The 26,114-nt window shown below is 39.5% G+C and overlaps 1 protein-coding gene across 1 annotated transcript in view; it reads right to left on the bottom strand.

Moving 5' to 3' along the window:
• Positions 1-25,806, bottom strand: part of Gpr156 (G protein-coupled receptor 156) — an 86,113-nt gene extending 60,307 nt beyond the window's left edge. The window contains 1 exon segment of the mRNA XM_047564478.1: positions 25,611-25,806. The gene's annotated coding sequence lies outside the window, so the exon portion shown is untranslated.
• Positions 25,807-26,114: the final 308 nt, after the last annotated feature.

The raw sequence follows: 26,114 nt of genomic DNA, 5'->3' as shown, positions 1-26,114 counted from the left end.
TCTAATTCTTTAAAGCAATTCATCCCTTAATAGAGCAAATAGATTTGGAATTTGAGGCAATTTGGAGGATACCACTTCTATTTTGTGTTTTTGAAGTAGCATAGCACCATATTCTTTGATTGTGGAGGAAAATTGGATAAAAATATTAACTACTATTATTTCTATAGCCACTGAGCATAGGACACATGTTTAAGCCAGAACAATACTGAGAGGTGTAGAATGCCATCTTAGATTCTGTGTGCTTAGGCATGAACAATACAGCACCAGGTGCTGCCCATCCATTGGCCTCTAATATGTTCCTGAATTATTTACCAGGTTCATTACAATGAAATCCCAAGAGAATGAAAATCCACTATCTCCCGTCAAAGACATTTAATTCTTGTGCAGTCTAGACAGATTACTGAATGCAAAATTAAGAAGCAAATATAAAAACCTTTCTATTTGCATTCTAATTTAGTTAAGATTTTAATTGTTGAAAAATCACTCTTTTTCTATTTTTTAAAGTTAGACATTCCCTATTAAGCCTTCTAGCAGAGAGCAATATCACAAACCATAGGGAGGATTATACTACATTATGGATTGGAAGATGTATTTTTTTATATTGCTCTTTTAACCATATTGGCAAATTAAGTATATGAATCGTTATTAAATCCATGTGTATGTATCCCTATATGGAAGAAGTATGTGTTTCTGTCTAGGTATTTCTATATATCTAAAACCTCACTTTGTTCTCACTACAGCAGTGTTGTATGGCATAAACAACAGCATTCCTCATTTTCAAATAAGTAAACTGAGCAGAGAAGTGGAGAACCTTGTTTCAAATCTGCAGAGGCAGACTTGTATCAAGTAGTTTGCATTCCAAGGTCAATGTCCTCCCAGTGTACACTGTACACAGGGCAGACACTGTAGACTGACCTGGGTTTCTCCAGCTTTAGTTCCCGAGCTGTACTTCTGTGGTGGTGCCCTGGAGTGTGACACACCATGGTGCATCCACACTAGTGATTCTCAAGTAGGGCAATTTTGTACCTCCAGGGGACATCTGGCAATAACTGGATACACCTGTGGTTGTCAAAATTGGGAGGAGAGTGCAACAGACATCCAGTGGGCAGAGACTAAGGAGGCTGCTAAACATTTGTAAGTGATCCAAACAACCAAGAATTATCCATCCCTAAATGCCAACTGTGCTAAGATTGAGAGGCCCTGATTGACACTGCGAGTCTCAGATTTTTTTGGGCGGGAAGTACCAGGGATTGAACTCGGGGCACTCAATCACTTAGCCACATCTGCAGCCCCACTTTATATTTTACTTAGAGACAGGGTTTCACTGAGTTGCTTAGCACCTTGCTTTTGCTGAAGCTGGCTTTGAACTTGTGACCCTCCTGTCTCAGCCTCCCAAGCCACTGGGATTACAGGGGTGCGCAACCATGCCTGGCTGACACTGTGAGTGTCTCAGAAGAGCTAATAATCTTAAGCCCAAATCACCTTTGTGAAACTTTATGAACATGATGGTGTTATCTATCTGGTTATTAAGTCCTGAGAGATGCATAAATTTATTTGGCATAAATTTATGATTACATTTTTTTTTTTTAGAAAAACTAGAAAAGAAGGTTTATTGCTTTGCTAGCAAAGGAGAAACACAGGGGACTCCTGTCCCAGAGGCTGTGATTCTGCCCATCAGCAGGAACAGGGGGCTTTTAAAGAGGTGATTATAAGGCTACATTCCACGTGTTCTCTGTTGGCAATGTAATTCACTTGTTAATGTGGGACACAGTTATTTCTGAGATCTTCTGGTACCATCCCCAAGTCTGAATTACTTCATTCTTGTGGTAGGTGTTTACTCAAGGACACATAAATCTGCCTAAAATGGGGAAGAAAGGTAATCCTGCTTCTCCTGAGATCAGGGAGGGGTAGAGACCAGGGAGGAGCTGGGAGAGAGGAAGAGAAAGAAATGTCCATTTTAGAAATAAGTTGCAGTGGCAGAGCAGCAAGGGCTATATTCAAAGCATAGAGTAGACCACTGTTAAATTTTGCCACTGTCAATTTCTACATTCCATTTCTATGAACAAGGACGTCTCCAAGCTGCTTCCTGCTGAAAGAGGGCAAAGTTGGGGGAAGTAACACAAAGTCTTTGTTCTCCATAAGATGGGGTGTGGACACTTAAGGGTATTCAGCATCAGAGCAGTCCAGGGGTTCACAGTGGCAGATAGCAGGTGACTGGAGAAGGTATACATAGGGAGGGAGCATGCTAAGACAATAATAAACAATACAGAAAAGCATTACTTTTTTTGTAAAAAATTAGCACAACAGAATTAGTATTTCAACCAGTCTCCAAAAACCATGAAGACAGTAACTCATAATCATATCAGTGGAAAACAGATCCAGTTTATCAATGTAGGAGGTTAGGAATATCTGTAGGTCGATGAGTTCAGGCTCAAATTAACTCAGGACAAACTTGTGACTCTAGAGTTCTTTATGGTCATTATTATTAGGCACTCCCACTCAAGAATGCTTCCAGCTTCACTTACTTTTGGTAGGGCTGACACAAGTGTACATTTAAGTCACATTTTTAAAAACATTGTTTTTCCTTTTAAATGTCCATGTGGGACCACGCTTAGGCTATACTCTCTTGCCAGGTGTTTAGGACCAAGTTGGTCAAAACCAACCTCGCTCCTATCTACTCTTAAAGAGTCATCTGAGATTCCTCAGAGATCACTCTTGGAGATGTGTGTAAAGCCTCTTGGCTCCTTGAGCTTTCCTTTGCCAATGCCATCTTTCAGGATGGGTCAGGATCTGGCTGACCATACATGGCTTCTCTTGGAAGTATCAGGGACATTTCCCTCTCCAGTGACCCTCCTCTTTGCAGAATATGCACTGGTTGGCTTCCTGTTCTCTAGAGTCCTATATAAGTATGTTCTTAAAGTCTCCTTGGATGGACTAAATTCAATGAAATAGAATTTTGAAAATGTGAGGACCCCTTCAGCCTATCAATATCCCTTGTAGGAACTTGTGTGTGTGTGTGTGTGTGTGTGTGTGTATGTGTGTGTGTGTGTGTGTGTATGTGGTGCTGGAGATTGAACCCAGGGTCCAGCAAGTGGCCTAACATTCCATGTTATCAATGCCTCAGAGGATAAAGGAGGAGGGAGAGGTAGAAAAATATCTGAAAGAAATAACGATCAAATTTTTCACAATTGATTAAAACCTATAGACTCTAAGTTCAACAAGCCCCAAGCAGAATAAACTAAACAAACAAACAAAGCCTAAAACAGAAAAACAAGACACATTTTAATAAAACTGCTCAAAATCAGTGATGAAGATAAAATTTTGGGAGTGCCCAGATCATGTACAGAGGAACAATGTTAAGGCTTACAACAGATTTTTCATGAAAAACTATGCAAGCCAGAAGGAATGGAATGATATCTTTCAAGTGCTGCTCCACTCCCAAAAGGCAATCCAGAATACAATACCCCCTGAAAATGTCTTTCAGAAATGAACGTAAAACTCAGAAATGATTATTAAGCAAATTTTTACATATTTTTCAATATAATGTTGAAATTCTGTAATTAAAGTTTGGACAATAAAAAGTTTAAAAATTGAATCTCCCAATTAATTTACTGTTAACTTTATAATACACTTGATTCTTCCAAACATATTTGATTGGTGGGGAAAAAAAGAAGACAAAATGCAGACATTTTCAGACAAAATCTGAGTCATGAACTAACAAAAAAACTTAGAGGACATTCTTCAGGCAGAAGTAAAATGATAACAGATGCAAATATGGATGAATGCAAAGGAATTCAGAGTTCTGGAAATGGTAAATGTGTAAATAAATGTAAAATAATTGTTTTTGCTTATTTTATGAAACTATACTCATAAGCATATACCTACTGGGAAAATACACACATACTGAATTTCCTTTACACCCATATCATTTATCCTTTCACTGGTTTATAGTCTCATTTCTAGATGAGTTGGAGCCTGCATTACTAATAATAAAACTGAATCATGACAGAGTTCTGGGGCTAGAAAGTGAAGAGATGAATGAATAAAGGGATCATGTATGTATATTAATGCAGAACTCCATGGTTACACATTCCCTCTATTGTCACAATTATTCACTCAATGAATTTTTTTAAGCACCAACAATACAACAGGATCTGTTCTAGGCAACTGGAATATACTGGTGAACAAAATAAGGCTGCTACCTTTTTGGAATTTGTATTACAATGTGGGGATTCAAACAATCATCCATGGCCACAATACATAAATAAGTGAAATAATTTGTTTAAAGGTATTGGGATAATGGAGGAAAAGGTAAAGCAAGGAAAGAGCATTTGAGAATGCCAGAAGAGAAATGAAGAGATATTAAATGAGGTTTATATTCGGCCTTATAAATAAAAGGCTGATTCTATAAAGGAAAAGTGATACAGCCTTCCATGACAATCTCTCTTTTGCTACTGCAAGGAACAAGAGTGGCACTGATAACTCTAGGGCTGGGAATGTGGCTCTAGGGCTAGGGCTTGCCTAGCATGTGTAAGGCCCTGGGTCCACTCTCCAACACCACCACCAAATTAAAAAGAAAAAAGTGGCACTACTCAGAGTCAACTGACAATTATTGGCTAAGTCAACTAAGTTTGGGGAGGATTTGTTTTTCCTCCTTTCTTCAGCAATTTCTGGTAGCCTTCATGGAGTATTTAGGGTTCTCTGTTCACACCTGGTCACACCTTTGGCAAAGCTGTCCCAGGTGCATCCTCACCTCAAATTTCCCTCTTTGATCTGATCCCATTGGATATTCATATTTCAGTGATTCCTAAGTTTTCCTTTGTTGTCTTGGTGTGCAGTTATGTTTAGAATTGTTTTTTTAAATTCTTAGATATTCTTAAAACTCAGAAAAGTATAGGGAAGAGAATAACAAGCACCCAAATTTAATCATTAATACCCTGGCATATTCATTCCAGGCCACCCACTCCCACTTACTGCCTTGTCTCTTCCCCTGTGAAAAATCACTCTTTTGCCTTTTAAAATAAATGACATATGATTTTAAAAGAATGATGAAATGCTCAATTTTTAAACACTGAGATACTGCACATAGTGCTATGATTTCTAGGATATATTGTTAATAAAAATGACACAAAAAAGTAAGATGCAGCAAAATGTATATAGAATGCTACCTGTTGTGTAAAAGAGGAGATAGGATACACACAGGTCATCAAAACTTGTTTTCAAAAATAAATAATGGAAGGATAAAGCATTGATTGCCCATAGGGGAGTAAAATAACAAAGCAGAGGGCACAGGGAGGCAAAACAGACTTCTCAATGTTTATGGTTTTGATTCTGAAATCAACAAAATATTTTACATAATTTAAAGACAAAATTAAATCAAAAAGAAGAAAAGCAATCCTTCAAAGTCAAAGTCAAAATGAGAAATAAATTAGCCTATTTGTATATAAAGTTGACAGCATAACCACATAGAGGATTATTTTAAGTTACAGTAATTTTATCAAATGTTCCAAGAGCAAAAAATATCCACAAATAAGTCTTAATCTCCATTAGGTGGGTATTTTCTGTTGTTTTATGTACATACATACACATATACATATATGTATCTATTAGAGTAAAGCAAATAAATAATTGTGTTCATTTCATTGGGAAACAAGACTTCAAAGAGAAAAGAGTTGCACATAAAATAAAATCAGTTGAGGGAGCTGGGGTTGTGGCTCGGTAGTAGAGCATTCTCCTAGCACTGGATTTGATCCTCAGCACCACATAAAAATAAATAAATAAAATAAAGTTATTGTATCCATCTACAACTAAAAAAAATCAGTTGAGTAAAAACCTTTAAAACTTTGATGTAAATGAGAAATATCAATATGGACTGAAATTTATATTTCTCTAAGATATTAATATTTCCTAAACTGTTCACTGAATCTTGGAAGTAATGACAACCCAGAAACAATGAACACTCCAACTTACCCAGATTTTGTTCTCAAAAACCACTTTTCATGAAAAGATATCAGTTTACTGTATCAAAGCAGCCACTTTGAGTTATGAACGAATATACACAAGATGAGACTGGGATATCTTATCAGTAGGGAAAAAAATCAGAAACTGCAGAATCATGTCAAAAGGATGCAGGACTCCATTAAATTGGTTCCATTGGCCAACAACAGGACAGTTTGACCATCAGAAAGAATAATTACTGCAATGCACTGAAACACACAGCACATAGTCAGCACTCACTAAATGCTTATTAAATGAATGAATGAATTTAGCATTGTAGGCATTAATAGGATATTGTTAAGGGTGTGGGCTATAGTATTAACTTAGTGATTCCTTCATGAGGACTCATGGTATAAATTTTTCTTCCTATGAAATACATTTTCATCTTATGAATAGTATTATGTCCCTCTCTTTCTCACTCTGTATTTCAGGGATTGAATCCAGGGCTTTGCACATGACCAGGCAAGTGCTCTATCATGGAGCTATAATCCTGGCCCTTTTCATTTTATTTGAGACAGAGTTTCAATAAATTGACCAGGCTGGTCTTGAACTTGCAATCCTCCAGCCTCATTCTTTGGAGTGCTGAGATTATAGGCATGAGTCACCATGCCCAGCTGCAATGAATGTTTAATATTAAAATCAGAAGAAGGGGCAGTTGGAGTAATAGGGATTCTTCTGCCCAGTGTGAACAAATAGATAAATTATTTGAAATTTCTCAATTTTAGGTTACTCTTAAAAGAGGTAATGCAGACCTACATGCAAATTTATGCAAAGATGCTTTTATTCAACCCAACAATAATGGTACTATACTAGATGTTCAGTAAATTTTCTCTGGCATCAATAGTTTTTAAAATTATAATCATTAACACATATTGATTGTACAAATTAATGAATTCCCTGTGACATGCATATATCATGCTTTGATCTTATCCACACCCCCTTCTACCCTCTCCTTCCCTCCTTTCTGTCCTTGTCCCCATAACCCCCTTCCCCAACTCAAACAGTACCTCTTCTATTTTCAGATCATTTTTCCCACCCAATTTCTCATATAAGAGAAAGCATGACATACTTGGTTTATTTTGTTTAACATGTTGTAGTCCATTCCATCCATTTTCCTGCAAATGACATGATTTCATTTTTTATCACTGAATAATACAACGTTGTGTATATAAACCATATTTTCTTTATAGAATCATCTGTTGATGGGCACTGGATGATTTCATGCCTTACCCATTGTGAATAGTTCTGCAATAAACATGGGCATGCAGTCTTCTGCATGCTGTCTTCATTTCCTTCAGACATGTACACACAAGTGGTATGGACAGATCATATGGTAGTTCTATTTTTAGCTTTTTGGGGAGATACTAGGGATTGAACTCAGGAGCACTTGACCACTGAGTCACATCCTCAGTCCTATTTTGTATTTTATTTAGAGACAGGGTCTCACTGAGTTGTGTAGCACCTCACTAAATTGCTGAGGCTGGCTTTGAACTCTCGATCCTCTGCCTCAGCCTCCTGAGCTGCTAGGATCACAGGACTGCACCCAGGTATTTTTAGCTTTTTGAGGAACCTCCATACTATTTTCCATAGTGGTTGTACTAATTTACATTCCACCATAAGTATATAAGTGTTCCTTTTTCTCCAGATTCTTACTCTGGCACCAATATTGTCTGAAGTATTAGCATTTCATTCACTATGTTAGTACAGACAGCAATTACATGGTTAACTATAAATAATGGGAAATGTAAAAATGCATTTTTTAATTGCATTTGAATGTACTGTGTTGTATTCTGGTAGTGGATTTACAAAACTCCTGAATATTGGTCAATCATAGTAAATTTCATTTCTGTTGCCTGAGCATACTCTGCTTCCCTTGGGGGCAGCCAGTAAGTGCAAGTGGGGCAGAGGGAGTTTAAACTTTCCCCAAAGACCACCTGCCACATAGATCCTCAACACAGAACATAACTCACAATTTTAAATACTTTCTAAGAGGAAACGAGCATGAAATGAAGGTGGGAAAATACTGCATATATAAGAACAGATAGTTTGGTCAGGGAAAGTAGATAAGGAGGCACAGAATGTTGGAGCTGGAAGTGATTTTGGATATCACAAAGTCCAATCTCTTTATTTGTAGGTGAGGAAACTGAGTCCCACAGAAGTTAAGGGAAAGGCTGAGTCACATAATGATCATAGGAAGAGAGTTCAGATCTTCCAAGTTAATATTCTTTTTACACTATTTTAAAGAACCTTTAAAAAAGAAGATGCAGTTGGCTTTTCACATATTTGGGATAGCGGGGGTAGAGGTCTGAACTTGGGGGAGGGAAGATGAAGACTCTGTGTGTGTGTATAGAAGGGAACTGGGTCAGGGTGGTAACCAGAAGAAAGGAAAGTTTGACCACAGAATGGGTCTAGGACCAGTGGAGGCCATTGAAGCAGGCAGAGTGAGAGGCGTAACCATCTAGGAGTGTGGTTAGAAGTTTGAGGAGCAGGCCCAAGAGAGAAGGTACACGGTGGAAGAGAAAACAATATTTCTTAGGAGCACATAAATATTGAAACTTGTATGCTTTCCCCCAACTACATAAAGTGAACTGAATTAATCTGTTCCTCAAAAGCTCAGATTTAACCAGGTGTGATGATGCACATCTCAGCTACTTGGGAGACTGAGGTAGGAGGATCACAAGTTCTTGGTCAGCTTGGGCAACTTGGCAACACCCTGTCTCAAAGTAAAATGAAAAGGGTTGGAGGTATAGCTCAGTGGTAGAGAGCCCCGGGTTCAATCCCCAGGACCACAAAAACAAGACAACAAAACAAAAACAAACAAAACCCCACCTCAGATTGCCTCATCAAAGAGGGATACATGGTAACAGTTTCTTCTTAAAGTCCAAAGTGCCTCTGTTTCCCACATACTTTCCTGGTATCTGAATAGTTATCCCAAGGACCCTGGAACAGGGTTTTTCAGGGAATTCTGACTCACCTGAGGGAGAAGCAGGGGAGGAGAGATGGCTGCTCCCAACACACACCCTTTTCCAGGGATTTTACAAGCAGAATGGAGTCACTGTGTGGCCCTGGGCAGGGGCGGGTCATGGGGAATGGACCTGATTCACTCCTTCAGTCTGCTGTGGATCTCAGAGAAACAAAGTTTGGGGACTCTGGAGCGTTGGATATATTCTTGGACTCCTCCCCACTCCTCCTGATCCCTGCGTTTCAAAGCCTCTCCCTTCCTTCCCAGCTCATAGTTAGTGATCTGGTCACAATGGAAGAACGTTTTTGCTCCGCACTCTAGAACGCTATACTCAACCTTTTAGTTTCACGCTACTTGTAAATTTTCTTTTGCTAAATCTCGATTTACCCTTCTGCTCTACAGTTATTAAACTTTTATTTTCAGAATTATAATGATCCAGATTGGTTATAAGTTTGGGTTCCCACAGGACCTAGGAAAGTGTTGTAACAGTAGGTTTTCTATAAACAATAGGTCAACTGAGTGCAGGGCACACCCTGGGGGCCCCAGGGTCAATTCACCCCTCTATCCCAGTATATATTCTAGGAGCACCCAACATAATAAAAAACAACTTAGTAGACAAAGCCTAGGTTGAATTTAAGTCTCATCTCCATGATTTTCTAACTGTGATGCCTGAGCTAAGTCACTTCATAAGTCTTTGTTGTCTGCTCATGAAAATGGGGATAACACTCTCTATACCTGATAGATTTTGTTGATGATTAAATCATATGATATATAAGATGTATGTAAAAATACTTGATAAATACTGGATTGTCAATAAATAGTGGTTTCTTTCCTTCCCACAATTTAGAGGGTTCATTTACACAGGAGACTTGGAATATATATAACCAGTCATTACTCTGTTTATCTAAATTTCCCTACAGAATATCAAGTTCTGAATCATTGTTGTTTCTTCTAACATAAAGTACAACCCTCTTTAATGCTGTATTTAAAATCAGGTTTCATAATAACAATTATAGATTATTCATTAATTCAATAAACATTGATTGATAACTGTTAACTGGTAGCCACAGAGCTAAGAGCCAGGGTTATAGCCAGGAAAAAGCCACCATGGTCTTGCTCTAGCACCTGGCTTGGGGCCTCATGCATAGTTGGTGATTAATACATTTTTGTTGACATGACCTAGAGATGTTCAGTAAAAATTAAATATTATAAAGTTCTAGGAACAATCCTCAGGATCAACTGAATACTCCTATAACTTAGGAGAAGCAGGAAAGTTGACTCGTGAAGGTAGAACGAGAACTGGAAGGTTCTCCCTGTCTACTTGTGTGTACATCTCCTGCTTTGAGAGACCTGCACTGACGTTTTTTTCTGACTCTCTAATACAAGCTGGCACAACCACACAAACTGGTCTGTGAGTCCCTACTGCCTTATATTCTGATCCCACGGACTTGTTAATATTCAACACTATTCCAGCGGGTAGGGTTTGGGAATTGAAAAAAAGAAAAGCAGCACCATAGAAAAACCCTCACTAACTTTTCAGAGTTACCTAAAAGCACTTAGTACTCTTATGCAAATCATACGTGCATGATTTCCATAAAAAACAGTCACAAATGTCAATTAGTGCTCATTAATATGCAATAAAATTCTCATTTGAAAACTATTAAGAGCCAAGAATGAATTCCACTTGGCTGCCCTCTTTTAATGAGAACTGCTGTGAAGTACCCTATGCTATTTCTCATCAGCCCAACAGGCAGGTATCATAACAAATCAAGCTTCAGGCAACAGTAGGACCAGAGAAAAGATCACTTGAAGGTTTCAAAGGCTAGTTATAGACCGCTCAAGTTTTATACTACTGAAGCTGAGATCCCTGTTCTGTTGGGTACTCAGAACATAGAAAGAGTGAAATCATTAACCTACTTTGCAAACTGAGCTGGGTGATACTGAGCACTTAGCTATAGGATGTTTTATAAGGGTTCACACAGCTGGAAAAAAATAAGACCTCATTCCTAAGGGTCTGTCTGTTCATGAGAATGAAGTTCTACCCCACCTTGACAGCCAAGAGCCAAAGCCCTTGGAATTACGGGGGTTCACTCCTGAATAGTCTTCTGGTCAGAATTTTTACAAGTGAACTCACATGCTGTGTCTCTAAATTCCAATTTCAGCAGGATATGGGACTTCTCTAAACTGTTGTTCAGCATTGCTGTGCAACCCAAGATGCCTGTAATGATAGTGGTTTGGGCTCTTTGAGAAGAAAGAGATGGAAAATATAAACTATCAACATTAGACTAGTCATTCTGAGCCACTTCCTTTACAAAACTATTCTAAACCTTGCATGGAAGAATTTTCTAAGTAGTCTAATGCAGTGATTATCAAACTCAATGCACATTTGCATCAGCTAAAGAGCTACTTTAAAAACACTTATGGCTGGTCCCCACTTCCAGAGTTTCTGATTCAGTGGATCTGGACTGGAGCCTGAGAATTTACATTTCTAACAAATCCTGGTGGGAAGCTGCTGTGGCTGCTTCTAGTCTGGGAATCATACCATGAGAAGCCCAGTTCCAGTATAAGAAATAGAGAGCTTTCATTGAAGTTTGAATCACTCAAATCCTTGGAATAACATTTGGCTTGTTACTCCAAGTTACTTTGATGAGGGTCACACGCACACAATGTAGATCAAGTCAGTTGATGATTCTCTAGAAATTAATTTTAAGGAAGTACTGTTGAGAAATTAGATATTTAGAACAGCACTTAATTCTTATATTCTTCAAGTCATGATCCTTAAATATTTTTGATCAAAAGATACTAATGAAAGCTATGGACTCTCTCCTGAAAAAGTCTACGAATATACAACATCAGACAAACAAGATGAAGAGGGATCACAGGTCACCCACCAAACCCGTCACCCCAAGTGAAGAGCCTCATTTCAAACCACAACTCAGCTGAAACCAGGGATACAATATTTTTAAATTAACATTTTCCTTAGAGTTTTCTCATCAATGTAAATATTTGTGTCTACCCACAAATAAAGCATGATGCACCAAGATGACAAAGACTATGACAAACCAAATCAAAGGCTATGACAAACCAATCCAAACAATTTAGTAATAATTTGGAATATGTTTATAATTTAGTCTCCCAATATCTCTAATTGGAATAATCTATTTATACTTAAGGTAATTATGTATTTAAAATCTCTTATATGACTATTTGTGTTCTTAGAGCAACCCATTCTATGTTTCCTTACTTGTAACATTTTACCATTCCATTTCCCATTGATCAGCTTTTTAAAACATGAGGTATAAATGACGAAAACTGCACACATTTAAAGTATCAATTTCATTTTGACATTAGTTGACATTTTGAGTTTTGACATAGACATACACCTCTGTGAAATCATTCTTGCATTCAAAACAATGACCAGGTAGTAATTCTTCAATAATATTCTTTATATTTTTAAAGTTATTTTGGTTATTCTTGGTACTAGACATTTTCATCAATTTCTTGGGTAATTAATTCCTACAACAAGGCAATTTGTAATTCTCCTGGGACTGCATTGAATCTATTGATCAATTAGGGGTGAACTGACATCTTGCCTATATTGAGTCTTTTGACCCATGAACAAGGTACATCTGCTCAATTACTTAGGTCTTCTTTATATTTCTCAGAAGGTTTTTTTTTTTTTTTTTTTTTGCCTTCAACGTACAGACTTTTGCACATTTTTGGTAGATTTAGCCCTATGTTTTTTATATTTTATTTTCAATGTTATTATTTTACTTCAATACTAACTGTTCAACACTAGCATAGAGACACAATTGATGTTTGATACTGATACTGTATTTTGAAACCCCGTTAAATTTACTCAATTAGCTCTAGTAACTCTTTTGTAGATTCCATTGAATAGTCTATATAGTCATGTCTATAGAGGAAAAGTAAAGGCAGTTTTATTACTTTTGTTCCTGACTGGACACCTTCCATTTCTTTTTTCTTAGCTTTATTGTGTTAGCTAGGATCTCCAGGACTATGTCGAACAGAAGTGTGAGAGTGAATATCTCTGTCTTGTTCCTGATGTTAGGGGGGAAAGTGTTGAGTCTTTTTACCATTAAATATGATGTTGGCTACAGATTCTGCATAGATTCCCTAGTTCATTGAGACTTTGTGTCTAATAGATTAGACTTTCACATTCTCTAATATTTCCTGAATGAACTTTGGTAGTTTTTGTTTTTCAAAAAATTTGCCCATTTCCTCAAAGAAGATGAAATTATAGGAACAAAGCATTTATGATATTCTCTTATTATCCTTTAATATATATAGAATTTGTAGTAATGTCACTTCTCTCATTCCTGATATTGGCAAATTGTATATGCTCTTTTTCCCTGATCAGTCTGTCTATAGGTTTATCAATTTTATTGATTTGTTTCAATGAGTCAGCATTTGCTGTCACTGATTTTCTATACTTTATAAATTTATTTTATTGATTTCTGCTTTGATATTATTTCTTCTTCTTACTTTGAGTCTCATTTGCATTTATTTACTTAAAATGAAAGCTGAAGATATTGATTTAAGACTTTAATGCTGTAAATTTCCACCTAAGTACTGTTGTTGATATGTGACTTTTCACTTTCACTCAATCCAAACTGATTTCTTATTTCCCTTTTGATTTCTTCTCTGATTCATAAGTTATTCTGAAGGATGTTATTACCAAATATTTGAAGATTTCTGTTATTGATTTAATTTCACTGTGGCCAAGAACATATTTTGCATGACTTGAATCCCTTTAAATTTATCAAGTCTTGTTTGACGGCCCCGAATATGGTCTACCTTGATAAATGTTCCATGTGTTCTTGAAAAGAATGTGTATTTTCCTGTCATTGTGTGGAGTGTCCTGTAAAGATCAACAAAGTCAAGTTGGTTCATTGTATTGTTACCTTATGTATCCTTAATTATTTTTGTCTTCTTTTTTGTATCAATTACTGAGAGAAAACTAATAAAAATTTGAGTTACATTTATGGATTATTCTTTTTCTTCTTGAAACTATTTTGAATATTTTGAAGTTTTGTTATTAGAGGCATAAATGTTTAGTATTATATTTTTCTGAAGAATTGACTCTCATTTTTAAAAATGATTTTCCCTGGTTTATTCTTTGCTCTGCAATATGCTTCATCTGGTACTAATATTGCTACCCTAAATACCTCAAAATATTCTTGAGCTTTGTTCTAAGATGCAGTTAACAATTTGCCTTGGGAACAACTGGAAACAACTTGGTCCTTTCAGATTGTTTTTCTTTTAAGATTTGGTAGGCAGGATCAGAGCACTGCTTAATCTGGGTTTAGTATTCCCTGCTTGTAAGGAAGGGCCCTTTCAGAGCATGCTACCAAACACTTGGTGAAGTTTGAGCATTCCAGTCTGGCTGGTGGGGACAGGTGCTCTTCCCAGACCTGTGTGAGCAATGAGTATTTCTTCCTCTAATCCTTCTGCATGGTCCTTTCTCCATCCCCAGGTAATATTCTCACATGCAGGTACTGATCAGTAATCACTTTTAAACTCGAGGTGTGCCCTGTGAAAATCTCTGGAATTTTCTCTGTGGTTTTCTCTTCTCTAGTACTCTGTCCTATGAGTTCTAGTAGCCTTCCTCCCTAGACTTCAAATTGTTTTCTCAGCTCAGAGAGTCTGAGTTCTCCCTCTTTTATCATCTTCAGGAAACTGTATTTTGGTATGCCAATTTTTGTTTTGTTTTGTTTCACTTAAATCATAAACCATGTATGAAGAATATAGAGAATCTGGACCATTTTCTTTTCTCCAAAGAATATGGAGAAGGCTTCTGCTAGGTTATCAAAATAAAAACAGATTACCTTAATATAATCAGTGACTAAGCTGACTGGGAATTGGATTTCAATATTGTGTAAAACTACATCTATTTTTGATTTCTCCTAACTGCTTAGGCATAATCCTTCAGGATATTTTTCAGGTCCCTCCATCCTGGTAGGTCCCACACTCCAATTTTTATCTTCCCAGTACAATAAGACTTCAAGGAACTCTGGTTAGCTTTCATCTTTTTAGCACCTGTTTGGATTTTTACCTCATGGTCTATGTGACTTATAAATCAGTGAATGACTTAGAAGAAAAATTTCTCTGACTGCTATGCCTCTGTTCTTCCCATGATCGTGGTCTCTCATGTCCTAGCTCATTTGGTATGCTTGAATTCCAACTATTTTTTTTTCTCCTCAGTCCTACCAGATTGCAGAATATTCTGCTCAGTTTCTCTGACTCTTAAGCAGCTGCTTATTATTTGGATTCTTAGCTTCTCCTCACGTGCTACTTAATAAATGGTAAATGTCTCAAGGAGAAAAGCAGTCTAGAATGTGGGGCACTCAATGTGTTTCTCTTCTTTCTGAGTTCTGAGTTCTCAATTCCTAGATGCCTTAGTATGTCTTCTACACCTTCAAATAACTGCTTTAAGTCCAGCTTTTCTCCATGGAAGTAAGTCTACTACCAGCTAATCTGTCATTGCAAGAACCAGATGCCCAATGTCTTGAAATATCTTTTTTCATTTTACTCTAAAAATACAAATGGCAGTTCAAACTGTATAAGATGCAACTATCCTTACTTTTAACTATGAAATCAATTAAGATACATATAGAATCCCTAAGTTATGAAAGACAGATCTATTATAGGAACTAGTCTTATTGTCTTTATTACTACATATTTGAAAATTGAAGTTCATAACAAAGTATATATTAACACAAAGGGTGATGCTTACTCTGCAGATATATACATGTGCAAATTAAATTCTTATGCTCAGAAATTAATTGCAATAACTTCTGTGTTTCTCTGACATTCTCTTGCTTTGATATCCATTCCAATGCTACTAAGCAAAAGCTGCAGCATGTATAAGCCAATAGCAAACTATGTGCTAACAGAACTTGATAATTTCTTTCCCCCTGCTTAGCTAATATTTGCATTCTAAACAAAACTCACCCTGGGGTTTTGGATACGGATTAGAGATCACAGATTTCCATAAAGTATCTATTAGCTCAGAGATCCACTCATCATGCCACCATCTTCACGAAGGATTTTAAAATCATATCTACTTGTTACTATTTGTCAGTAACTGTATTTCACTTGTTTGTACTCACCAGTTTCCCTTAATGCTTTTCTGATATTTCCTCCAGCTCTGATGTGGTGAGTGAGTCCCACTCCTCTTTAGTCTGGTGGACTAGTCTAAAGTTTTACAGTCCAAGAAGAGCAAAACTAAAAATGAAAGCCAAGGACTCCTGGGACACTCATTTCTACTGCCAAGTTGTTTAAAATCATTTGTTTAAAAGGTTCACATCTGTTGCTTGCTTGGCACTGATTCTTAAGCTCCAAGACCCCTACCATCTTAACTAATTATCCTCATGTCAAATAATCAGTTACAGTTGATTAACTATATGCTTATAAAACTTCACAAATCCCAAATCCTCAAATGGAGGGAGTATGTTGAGACGGGAATCCAATGACCTTCCTCAATCCAACTGTTAAAGAAAGGGCATGACAAAAACCACACACCAGACACGGCTCCATGAGAAAATGTTGTAACTGAGCCTGTTCTCTCTGGAAGCACATCCCTCCCCAACACGCTACCCCTCAGATGCGGTTGCCACAGATGAAGACCATGTATAATTCCACAGCATGGAATAAATGAGCAAGGGGAATTGTGAACAGTCTGGCCAACCAAAAGCAAGTGAGACACAATGCAAGCAAGATACTGCAGGCCCCATTCCCACTGGGCTGATATAATCCACACTTGGCACAGAGGAGCTCTCTCTGCAGGCTCTGCTGCCTATGCACACAGACCCTCCTGCAGAAAGACCGCAGGAGAGGAGGAGAAAGACAAAATGACAGAGAGAAACAACTGCTGTATAGGAGACCTATGGTGAGGATTAAAATTGGCCCAGAAATGCCAGTTTGGGAATCTCTCCCATGGAAATAAAAAACAAAGTGTACAGGGGGCTGGAGATGTTACTTAGTGGTACAGTGGTTGCCTAGTATGTGTAAGGCCTGGATTCAATCCTCAGCACTGAAAAACAACAACAAAATCCCAAAGTGTATGGATAAATGGAAAATGTTTACTGTGGAATAATTTGCTGTGTTAAAAAAAAGGCAAAAGGAAAACATGAATATTTATCAATGGGGAAGTAATGGGAAAAACTATGAAACTTTCTATAATGAAGTACTAGAAGCTGTTAAAAACAATACATTGGATTTGTTATGTTTTAATCTAGAATAGTGTACATAATATAATAAATAAAACAGATTAACTAGTAGTATATGATCCCATTTACACACAAAATAGAAAATAATTCTACATTTGCTTGTTTGAATATAGAAAGGAGTGAAGGAAGGAATTCACAATGAACCTCTGACAGCGTTTTTCTCAGAAACATGGGGATAGGGAGAGAAGGTAAAGATTTAGAAAATTTTTCTTATATACTGCTTTCTTACTAGACTTGTTAAATGGGTGTGCATTACTTAAATAATTTAAAAATGCAGTAAAATTAAAAGTTTAAAAGGACTTTTTGAGACTTTATAATTGCAAGTAATGCCAGGCCCCAGAGTTCAGTGCAGTATGTGGGTCTCTGGCATTTGGTTTTAATTGATCCTAGTGGACAAAGACAACAACTTCTGGTCCTGGAGAGAGGACTCACCTGTGACATTCAACAGAAGCCAATTAAAGTACAAAATTGACAGTGTCCCTGGAAAAAGTCAGTGGTTATGAAATGAAAACAATATCTATCTGCTTCTCCAAAGCATCAGCCACAGAGCATCCCAAAGGGCTGCCTGAGCCAGAGAGCAGCCAGCAAAGGTGTGGACGAGAATAGCACAGGCTTTTGTTAGAGAAAATCCCACTACTCCCAACTACTGACAGCCTTTGTTGGTTTCTATTCCATACTTCAGAGACAAGGAGCACAAAGCTGGCCTGGCCTCCACAGGAATAAATATGAAACTGTGGGAGAGCTGCTGCTGGTTAGGTTTGAAGTGGTCGGTGTTAGCACTTCAGTGGAAGATACTTTGAGCACCACTAGAAGCCACCTGTGGGCTTTCCAACTGTCACCCACAAATGGCATTGGCCAAGGCAATGGTAATGGAGGTGTGATACTTTGTTCAGTTTTTGCAATTTGGTTTCATAATAAGAGGCACTTTCAAATCTTCTGGGGGACAACAGACATAGAACATTAAAAAATAAAGAAAAATATGCAAAAGTTAGCAGTCTGTGAAGACATAACTTTTAAATTATTCACTCATCTTCCTATTTTTTTTTTTATTTTCTGCAATCCTACTCTCCCCTCCCCATACCCCTTATTCTAGCTCCCTACTTAACCTCTTAATAAGTTTTCCCTAGTTATCATAGAAATCCATGCTTATTATAGCAAATATGGAAAGCACAGATAGCTGAGAAAAAGAAAAATAATCATGAACAAGCTTACCACTAATATTTTGGAATAGTTTACCCTTTTAAGTAGCCTGCTTTTGTGGGTTTTTTTCCTTTTTGCAAGTATAGATGAATGTCTCACATACGTAGCTAATAGTATGAAAGAATTTAAGAATGGAAGAGTGAAGAGGGGTCTGGATGGAGCGTTGGTGCTGGGACTTGTACTGCTGTGATATGGTTGTGTGTTTCTGTGTATCGAGCCTGTATTAATATTCCTCAGAATGACTGCGACAGCAGCCTTTGTGTCTCCCCACTTCCTTTCTCCTCACGGCTGCTTTGGAAGTCAGCAATATTTGCACGTGAAGTTTCCCATGAGTGGTTATTTGATCTTCTTTCATTCCAGTTTCTCACTTGCAGATAATTGGATAACTACAACTCTAGCAGGCCACTATTCTTTTCCCCTTCCGTCTCTGCTATTAGCTTCCCTCTCCCTCTTTACTGTGATCTTCTGGGTTTATCCTACAGCATCCAAAAGCATCTGGCAGCCATCACAGACTCAGGCACAATCACAGAACCATCAAAATGCCTGTTCAGAAAAGGCACAGAGCAAAGCATGCACCCTCCTCATCACTTCAGAGGAAATAGTAGAGCTACTGTGGCCCTAGCAGTGACAGATGCCACTTCACAAAGAGAATAAGGAATATTCAAGATTAGGGCCAAGAAAAGTTTTGTTGACCTGGGGTCTTGCCAGACCAGCACTTTCAGTTCCTTAGCACACCTTCAGCCCAGACTGAAGGTGTCATGGTCTTCGCATTTCACTAGTTCATATTCTTCTGCCTTCTCTCTCAAGGTCTTCCCAGTTACCCTTGGAAAATCAGGATTAGTGCTGGCAGTGCCCACTGATGGGTCTGATTTTCCAGCAGGGGCAGATGGTAGTGGGAAGACCAGAGCAAACTTTTCCTGGGTGTTCCCAAAGGAACTCTGGAATCCATACTACCCAAGGTAGCAAGAGAGCAATTCCAACCAGCGAGACTCTGGGGAAATTATGCAGCTTCTCCATGAGGCCTTCCCATGCCATTTTCTGCCCTGGCCACCAGAAATTCCTTCTCCCCATCAGAACCCCACAGCTTTATAGCTAATCTATATCCAGTCATCTCTGCAGATTCTAATCTGTGGGTTCAACCAACTACAGACTAAAAATACAGAGGAAAGAAAAACTGTGCTGAACAGACTTGTTTTCTTGTCATTATTCCTGAACAACAATAGTATAATGACTATTTACATAAAATTTATATTGTATAGATATTATAAGTAATCTGAGATGTTTCAAAGTATATGAGCGGATATGTGTATGCTATATGCAAATACTACACCATTTTATGTGAGGGCACTTAAGCATCTGCAGATTCAGGGATTTGCGGTGCTCCTGGAACAATGCCCCAGGAATGCTGAAATGACAGACTTACACACAAGCTACTCACTGCAGCACTAAGACTGACTTGCCCAAGACCATTACTTGGGGAATTATCTCTTCCTGGTCATAAGCATCAGTATAGATGCTTATTTTCTGGTTAAAAATAAACATCCTGGCTAGATGTAGTGGAGCACGCCTATAATCCCAGCAGCTCAGGAGGCTGAGACAGAAGGATTCCAAGTTCAAGGCCAGCTTTAGCAACTTACAAGACCCTAAGCAATAGCAAGACCCTGTCTCAAAATAATTATTTTTTTTTTTTTTTTTTTTTAGAAAAAGGGTTAAGGAGGTGGCTCAGTGGTTGAGCACCCATGGGCTCAATCCCTGGTACCTAAATAACTAACTAACTAAATAAATAAATATCCTGGTTTATGAAAAAATGCGAGTACTTTTGAATAGGAACTGGCAGCCTCAAGGGTGAACACACATGGAAGGTGACTGGCAGCCCTTGTCTATCAAAGTTCATGACCTCAGCCTTCCACTGCCAGTTGCCTCTCTAGTCCCAGCCCAGTGGCTAGTCAAAGCAGGTCTGGGTTTTGTAGGGACTGTCTGCCAACCTCCTTGTTTAATCTTCTGCTACCTGGCAACCCAAATCTGAAGTATACTGACACAGATTTGGGTTCAAGTGATAAAGGGGCACTCAGACCTCAACTCTCCCCACTGAGGTAAAGGGGTCATGAAGGACACTGGAGGGTATGGCATGCAGCATATGGATTCTGTGTGACTCCGAGCATTCTGAGTATGTTTGTTTCAGGGCAGGAAGGTGGTTGGTGAGATCACCAACCTGGTCAGTCTGGTCAGTCCTGGAAACTATACTGAATGAATATAAACTCATTTTGCTTACCTCCCATAGACTAGACTGCACAAAGTCTCTAGACTAGACAGCACAGAGCAAAATATTCTGGAAAATATTCTGAACACAAACATACCTCAAGGCCTTGGTCTAGGCTGGATGTACCTCCTAACAAGGGCTCAAAATCTGACCCAATCTTTGGTCAAAATTTACATGGCTCCCCTAGGACAAGCAGGTCCATACTTCTGAGTCATCCATAAGGTGCCTTTGGCTCTCTGGCTTTCTTTCTTATTACAGCCCTACTCTGACCTTCCCCTTCTCACCTTATTCAAACCACACTGGTACTTTGGCCCTGATTCAATATCTGCTGAAGTTATGCTGTCCTCTGCAAGTGCCCTTCTATACCACAACCAGCAAAGAGGCACACTTCCTTCAGAACCCAACACAAATGCAACTTTTTCCAGGGAGGAAAATGTCTACTTCTGGAGCAGTTCTCCACCTAGGAATCCCTGGCCAGCCTCCACCTGGCCCCAGTCTCTCACGGCAGGATGTAATAACTTAATTACAGCACTCTGCATAGCTGTTTTGTATAGGCTTTTTCCACGTCAATGTCAAGGAACTGGGCCTTTTACAAGGCTGACTCCTCCATTCTCCCATTTGGATGAGGCATTCCACCTTAATTAATTCTTCCTCATTTTCACTATCCCCTCTGGATTTGCACCTTTGAGGGTACTACATTAACAAGTCCTTCTTTTGTCAACTCATTTTAATAGTACATTGCTTGATCCAGACACTATTAATGCTCTTTTTTTCTGTGTGCTCATTCTCCCCATCCCCAGAAAGCAGGGTGCTTTGCAAGGAAGGGTTTCAATAACATGGATGTTCTCAGGCTGTATCATCTGTCTCTGGGAACCTCATGTTTATGGACAAGCGTCTCAGAAAAACGCCTTGAGAAATCTACATGTAAACCAATGCCCCATGGAAACACATAAATATTTTATCAGGTTCTGAATAAGTCTCTTGCTTATAAATGTTTAAATACCTCGGTAGCATAATGCTCAGAGGCTGATTAGAGCCAACTTGTAGTGGGATGGGGAAGCTGAGAGAGGAGGGAAATACCACAGCAATGGCAGGAGGCTTCTATACTACCTCTTCTAAGGACCTAGGAACATTTCATATGCACCTGAAGGCTCCCCGCGTTTGCATAAGCTCTCATTTTCCAATTGCTGTTCTCTAGAATGGAGGTCAGTCAGCTCCCAATGGGGCTGTCTAGGGAGGCCATGGTTGGGCTGCAGGCAGGCTGCCACATCAGTCACAGCCCTGTCAACTTGCCATTCTTCTCTCATCTTGGGGGCACAAGGAAGATGTTCAAATAAAGTATTTAGGATTCAAAATGAGGAAGACTTTAGACAGATGTTCATGGCAGTTTTATTCAAAATAGGCCCAAATAGTAAACAACCCAAGTGTCCATCAATAAGAGCACAAATAAACACAAGGTAGATATTCAGACAATGAATGGTATCTTGATATAAAAAGAAAAAAAAAACTACTAAAATACTTAACAACATGGATGAATCTTACAAATATTATGCAAGCCAAAGAAAGTAGACATAAGAGTCCATACTGTGGAATTGCATTTTATGAAGTTTAGGAAGCAGCAAAATTCTATTTAAAGAAACCGGAACAAAGGTTACTTCTAGATGGCAGAGGGGGCACGAGGGAAATTTCTGGGATTGAAATTTGTTATATCTTGTTTGGAATGTGTTGTTAAAAATGACCCAGCTTCTAGCACAGGATTCGGCTTAGAAGCGCTGTGAGGATAAAAGAGGCCACTGATCTCCAGGATCATTTACCTATAAAATATTGATTAACTAGGTCACCTAAAAGAACTTCTAGTATTTTATCAAGGGTTTCATAGTCCTTATGGGAGACAACTCCTTGTTTGTGTCATTTAATTATTTAATGAATTCAATCATATTTATTATTTATAATATGCTACATAGGGGCACAACCATAAACAAAATTAAAAATTCTTTTGTCTTTATGGAGTTCACATTCAAATAGGGGATATGCTCAATTAACAAGGAAACAAATATATAATATCAGGTAGTAATAAGTGCTGTGAAAAAGTAAAAGCAGCGTCAGAAGAGAGCGACAAAGGACTGGTTTAGATCAGGTGGCCAAGGAAGGCTCACTGAGGAAGTCACATTTTGAAAAGACCTGAAAGAGTTGAGAGATGAAGCAGTGAAGTGTCTGAGGCAAGAGTGTTCAGACACTGTGACCAACAAGGAGGACAGTGAGTGAGAGGACATGGTACAGTGAGGCCAAATCACACAGGGTCTTGGCCAGCCCTGGAGAGCTGGATTTTATTTGAAGTGGGAGAGTGTTACAAGCAGAGTGATATAATCCAACATTTTTTTTTCCAGTCCTGGGGATTGAACCCCAGATGTTCTACCACTGAGCTACCTCTCCAGCCCCAACCCTTCTTATTTTATTTTGAGATATGGTCTCACTAAATTACCCAGGCTGGCCTTGAACACATGATTCTCCTACCTGCACTTCCCAAATAGCTGGAATTACAGGTGTGCGCCACCATGTCTGGCTTCAAATGATATTTTTTTAATATAATATATTTTTTAGTTGTAGGTGGACACAATACCTTTATTTCTTTTTTATGTGGTGCTAAGGATGGAACCCAAGGCCTCACGCGTGCTAGGCAAGCACTCTACCACTGAGCCAAAACCCCAGCCCTCAACAGATATTTTAAGGGAAATAAAACAAAAAACAAAAAACCAGGCACTTAAGAGATTTGCCCAAGATTTTTTTGTGGAAGCATCAGAAGAATAAGATCCATTTTTTTCCCTCAAAATGTTAATATCCTTCATAAATCTATTTCTTAATCACCTTCTGATTCAAACTCTATCCAAGGCCGTATCACCTATTTTTGGAGTCTAAACTAAGTTTTATTAACAAGTTTATGTTGTAAGATAATTATAAATTTATAAAAAGAGAGGTAGGTAACTTTTCTGTATATCTGAAATTTTTCATAACAAAACCTTGAAGGAAAAAGGATAGGGCTTTGTATCCTTTATCAAGCAAATCCATCAGCAACGAAAACATGAAAGTTTTGGTTCTCAACCCTTTCTGTAAAATACAGACTGAATTTTTACTGAATGTGGAACATCAATTTTAACTCTCAAAGCAAACTTCACTGCCTATGTTTCATCATTTCTATGGCATAACAGAGCCTGGTCCTTCTTTCCCCTCTCTAGGGCCCTAAATGACTGAAAATGTACAAGGGAAGGAATAAAATGTGAATTTGTGGAGAGAGGGGGTTTTTCTCAGAGAAGGCCTCATCTTCTTCCAACCCCATCTGAAAAGGTCAAAAAGGAAAAAAAAAGGAAGTAAATATTGGCCCTTATGGCCAAACAGGAAAAAAAAGAAGTGAATATTGGAACCTTCAACAGGAAACAAACTATTGAGTGCATTTTCTTCTTTCCAGACTCTCTTTCCTTCAATCATTACTCTTTCCCTCTCTGGAGAGCCTTCCAGGTTGGGAGTTGCTTAATCCCAACCTTCCATGGGTCTCTCCTGTGTCTTGTTTCTGCCTTCTCTAGGCTTGAGGTTCTCTATCTCCAGTCCGCCATTTTTCTGCCTCTGATGGGGCCAACTCTAGACCCTACTGGGGAATAGGGAGAAGCTAAAAGCTGGAAGTAAGAGAAGGGGAAACAAAGGGAAGACCCCAGAGACTGTGGTGGCCCTGAAGTGCAATTAAGCTGGCAAAATGGGGACCAGGGAGCCACTTCCACTCCCTCCTTAGAGATCCCTAATTCAAGCAAAGCTTATCCAAGCACTTGATTCTCCATAGTCAAATTGCCTTAACCGGTACATAGGAGCTTTCTTAGTCACTTACCTGCACGCCCATTTGCTCTACCTACAATGAAAGAATCTACTGTTTTTACAAGCGACTGCTGTCCAGACTGCTAGGAGACTCCTTGGACAGAAGTTAGCCATTGGTAGAGAAAAATGAATTTTTCTTTGCAGGCCTTGCTGCCTACTACATAACTTTTTTTTCCCCCAGTTTTTAACCCTTATTTGAAAATCTTTCCCTTTCATCAAGGGATGCAAAAATGTAATGTTATCCACTATATCCTTGTTTAAAGACTACACTAGGAAAGATATTTTATTATATGTTAGAGCATAATTTGCCTATTACTCATGCATGCTTGTACCTAGAAAACCAACAAAGGGTAAGAGTAGCCACGCCATGACTTCTCTCCCCAGATTTCTATCCTGAAATATTAAGAACAAAACTCAATTTTTTAAAAAAAAATCCTATTCTGCAGTAGCCGTGTACACCGGGAGTTCTAACAAGAAGCCTCCAGTTTCTAAAAGAGCTAACTTGGAAAGGCTGCTTATCCGAGTACAAGGATTCGGCTGTGTCCTGACGTCTCCTCTGCCCAGAAGCAAGGCAGCTCGACAGCCCACAGTGCAATAAAATTTTCTCTTTTCAGACTTCACAGTCCTCGTGGAGGGACTCAAATGCGTGCCATTCTGCCCCCCCCCCCGGGAGGTGAACGCGCCCCTACAAGGTAGATGTGGGGATACGCTCTGCGAGGAGGCGCTGGGAAATCTTGAGGGGTGGTGGGAAAGTGTTCCTGGATCTCGTATGTTGTCTGTCGCCTATTCAACAAATCAGACCAGCCAAAACCCTCTTCACACCGAATTCCAGCTTTCTCCCCTCCTTCCGAAGTGGCCCCTCGCATCCCTGATGAGCGACCCCGTGCTCTCCTCAAATTTCTAAGAAACTTTCTGAACTGTCTCCAAAGAAATTGCCCCGATTGTAGAGAGGAGACGAAGCCCCTCCCCACTTCCCACTTTTTACTTTATAATTGTTTGACGTTTTGTGAAATTAGAGTGTCCACCGAGAGGTCCTACAAAATCCCGAATATGGGATCCTCAAGGGCCCTGTGCTCACCTCACCGGGTCTCGGACCGCCAAGGAGCGCCAAGCGCGTTGTCCGCGGGCCGCCCGAGGTTCCCGGTCTCTCGTGGGTTCGCGGCGCTCGGAGGGACCCGGAGGTACAGGGCGGACAGGAACCTGCGCCCATCGCCCCGCCGGGAGCCGGCGTGGAGGCGGCGGGACCGCGACGCCGGCCTCTGCGGAGTGCGCGGCGCGCGCTGCCCTGCGGGGCCGCCCCTGGCCGGGCCGGGCTGGGCCGCGCCGCCCGTGCTCCCTGGCGCCGCCCCGCGCGCCGCGTCCCCACTCCGCGCAGGGCTCAGCCGCCAGAGTTACTCCCGACTCCCGGAGCCTTTCTCCGGACTCCGCCGCCGCGTCCCCGGGGGCAGCCCCGCCTACAGCCGCCTCGCACGATGCACCTCTCGGTGGGCGCCTTCCGTTCCGCGCCCCTGCCCGGGCCTCGCGCCAACCGCTGCCCAGAAGCTGGCCCGGGGCCGTGGTGCCTCCAACTCGGGTCCCACAG

This window comes from Sciurus carolinensis, chromosome 9 (assembly GCF_902686445.1).
Source record: "Sciurus carolinensis chromosome 9, mSciCar1.2, whole genome shotgun sequence".
Lineage (NCBI taxonomy): Eukaryota > Metazoa > Chordata > Mammalia > Rodentia > Sciuridae > Sciurus > Sciurus carolinensis.
The sequence above is the reverse complement of the archived record's forward strand: the minus strand, read 5'-3'. Positions and strand labels throughout refer to the sequence as shown.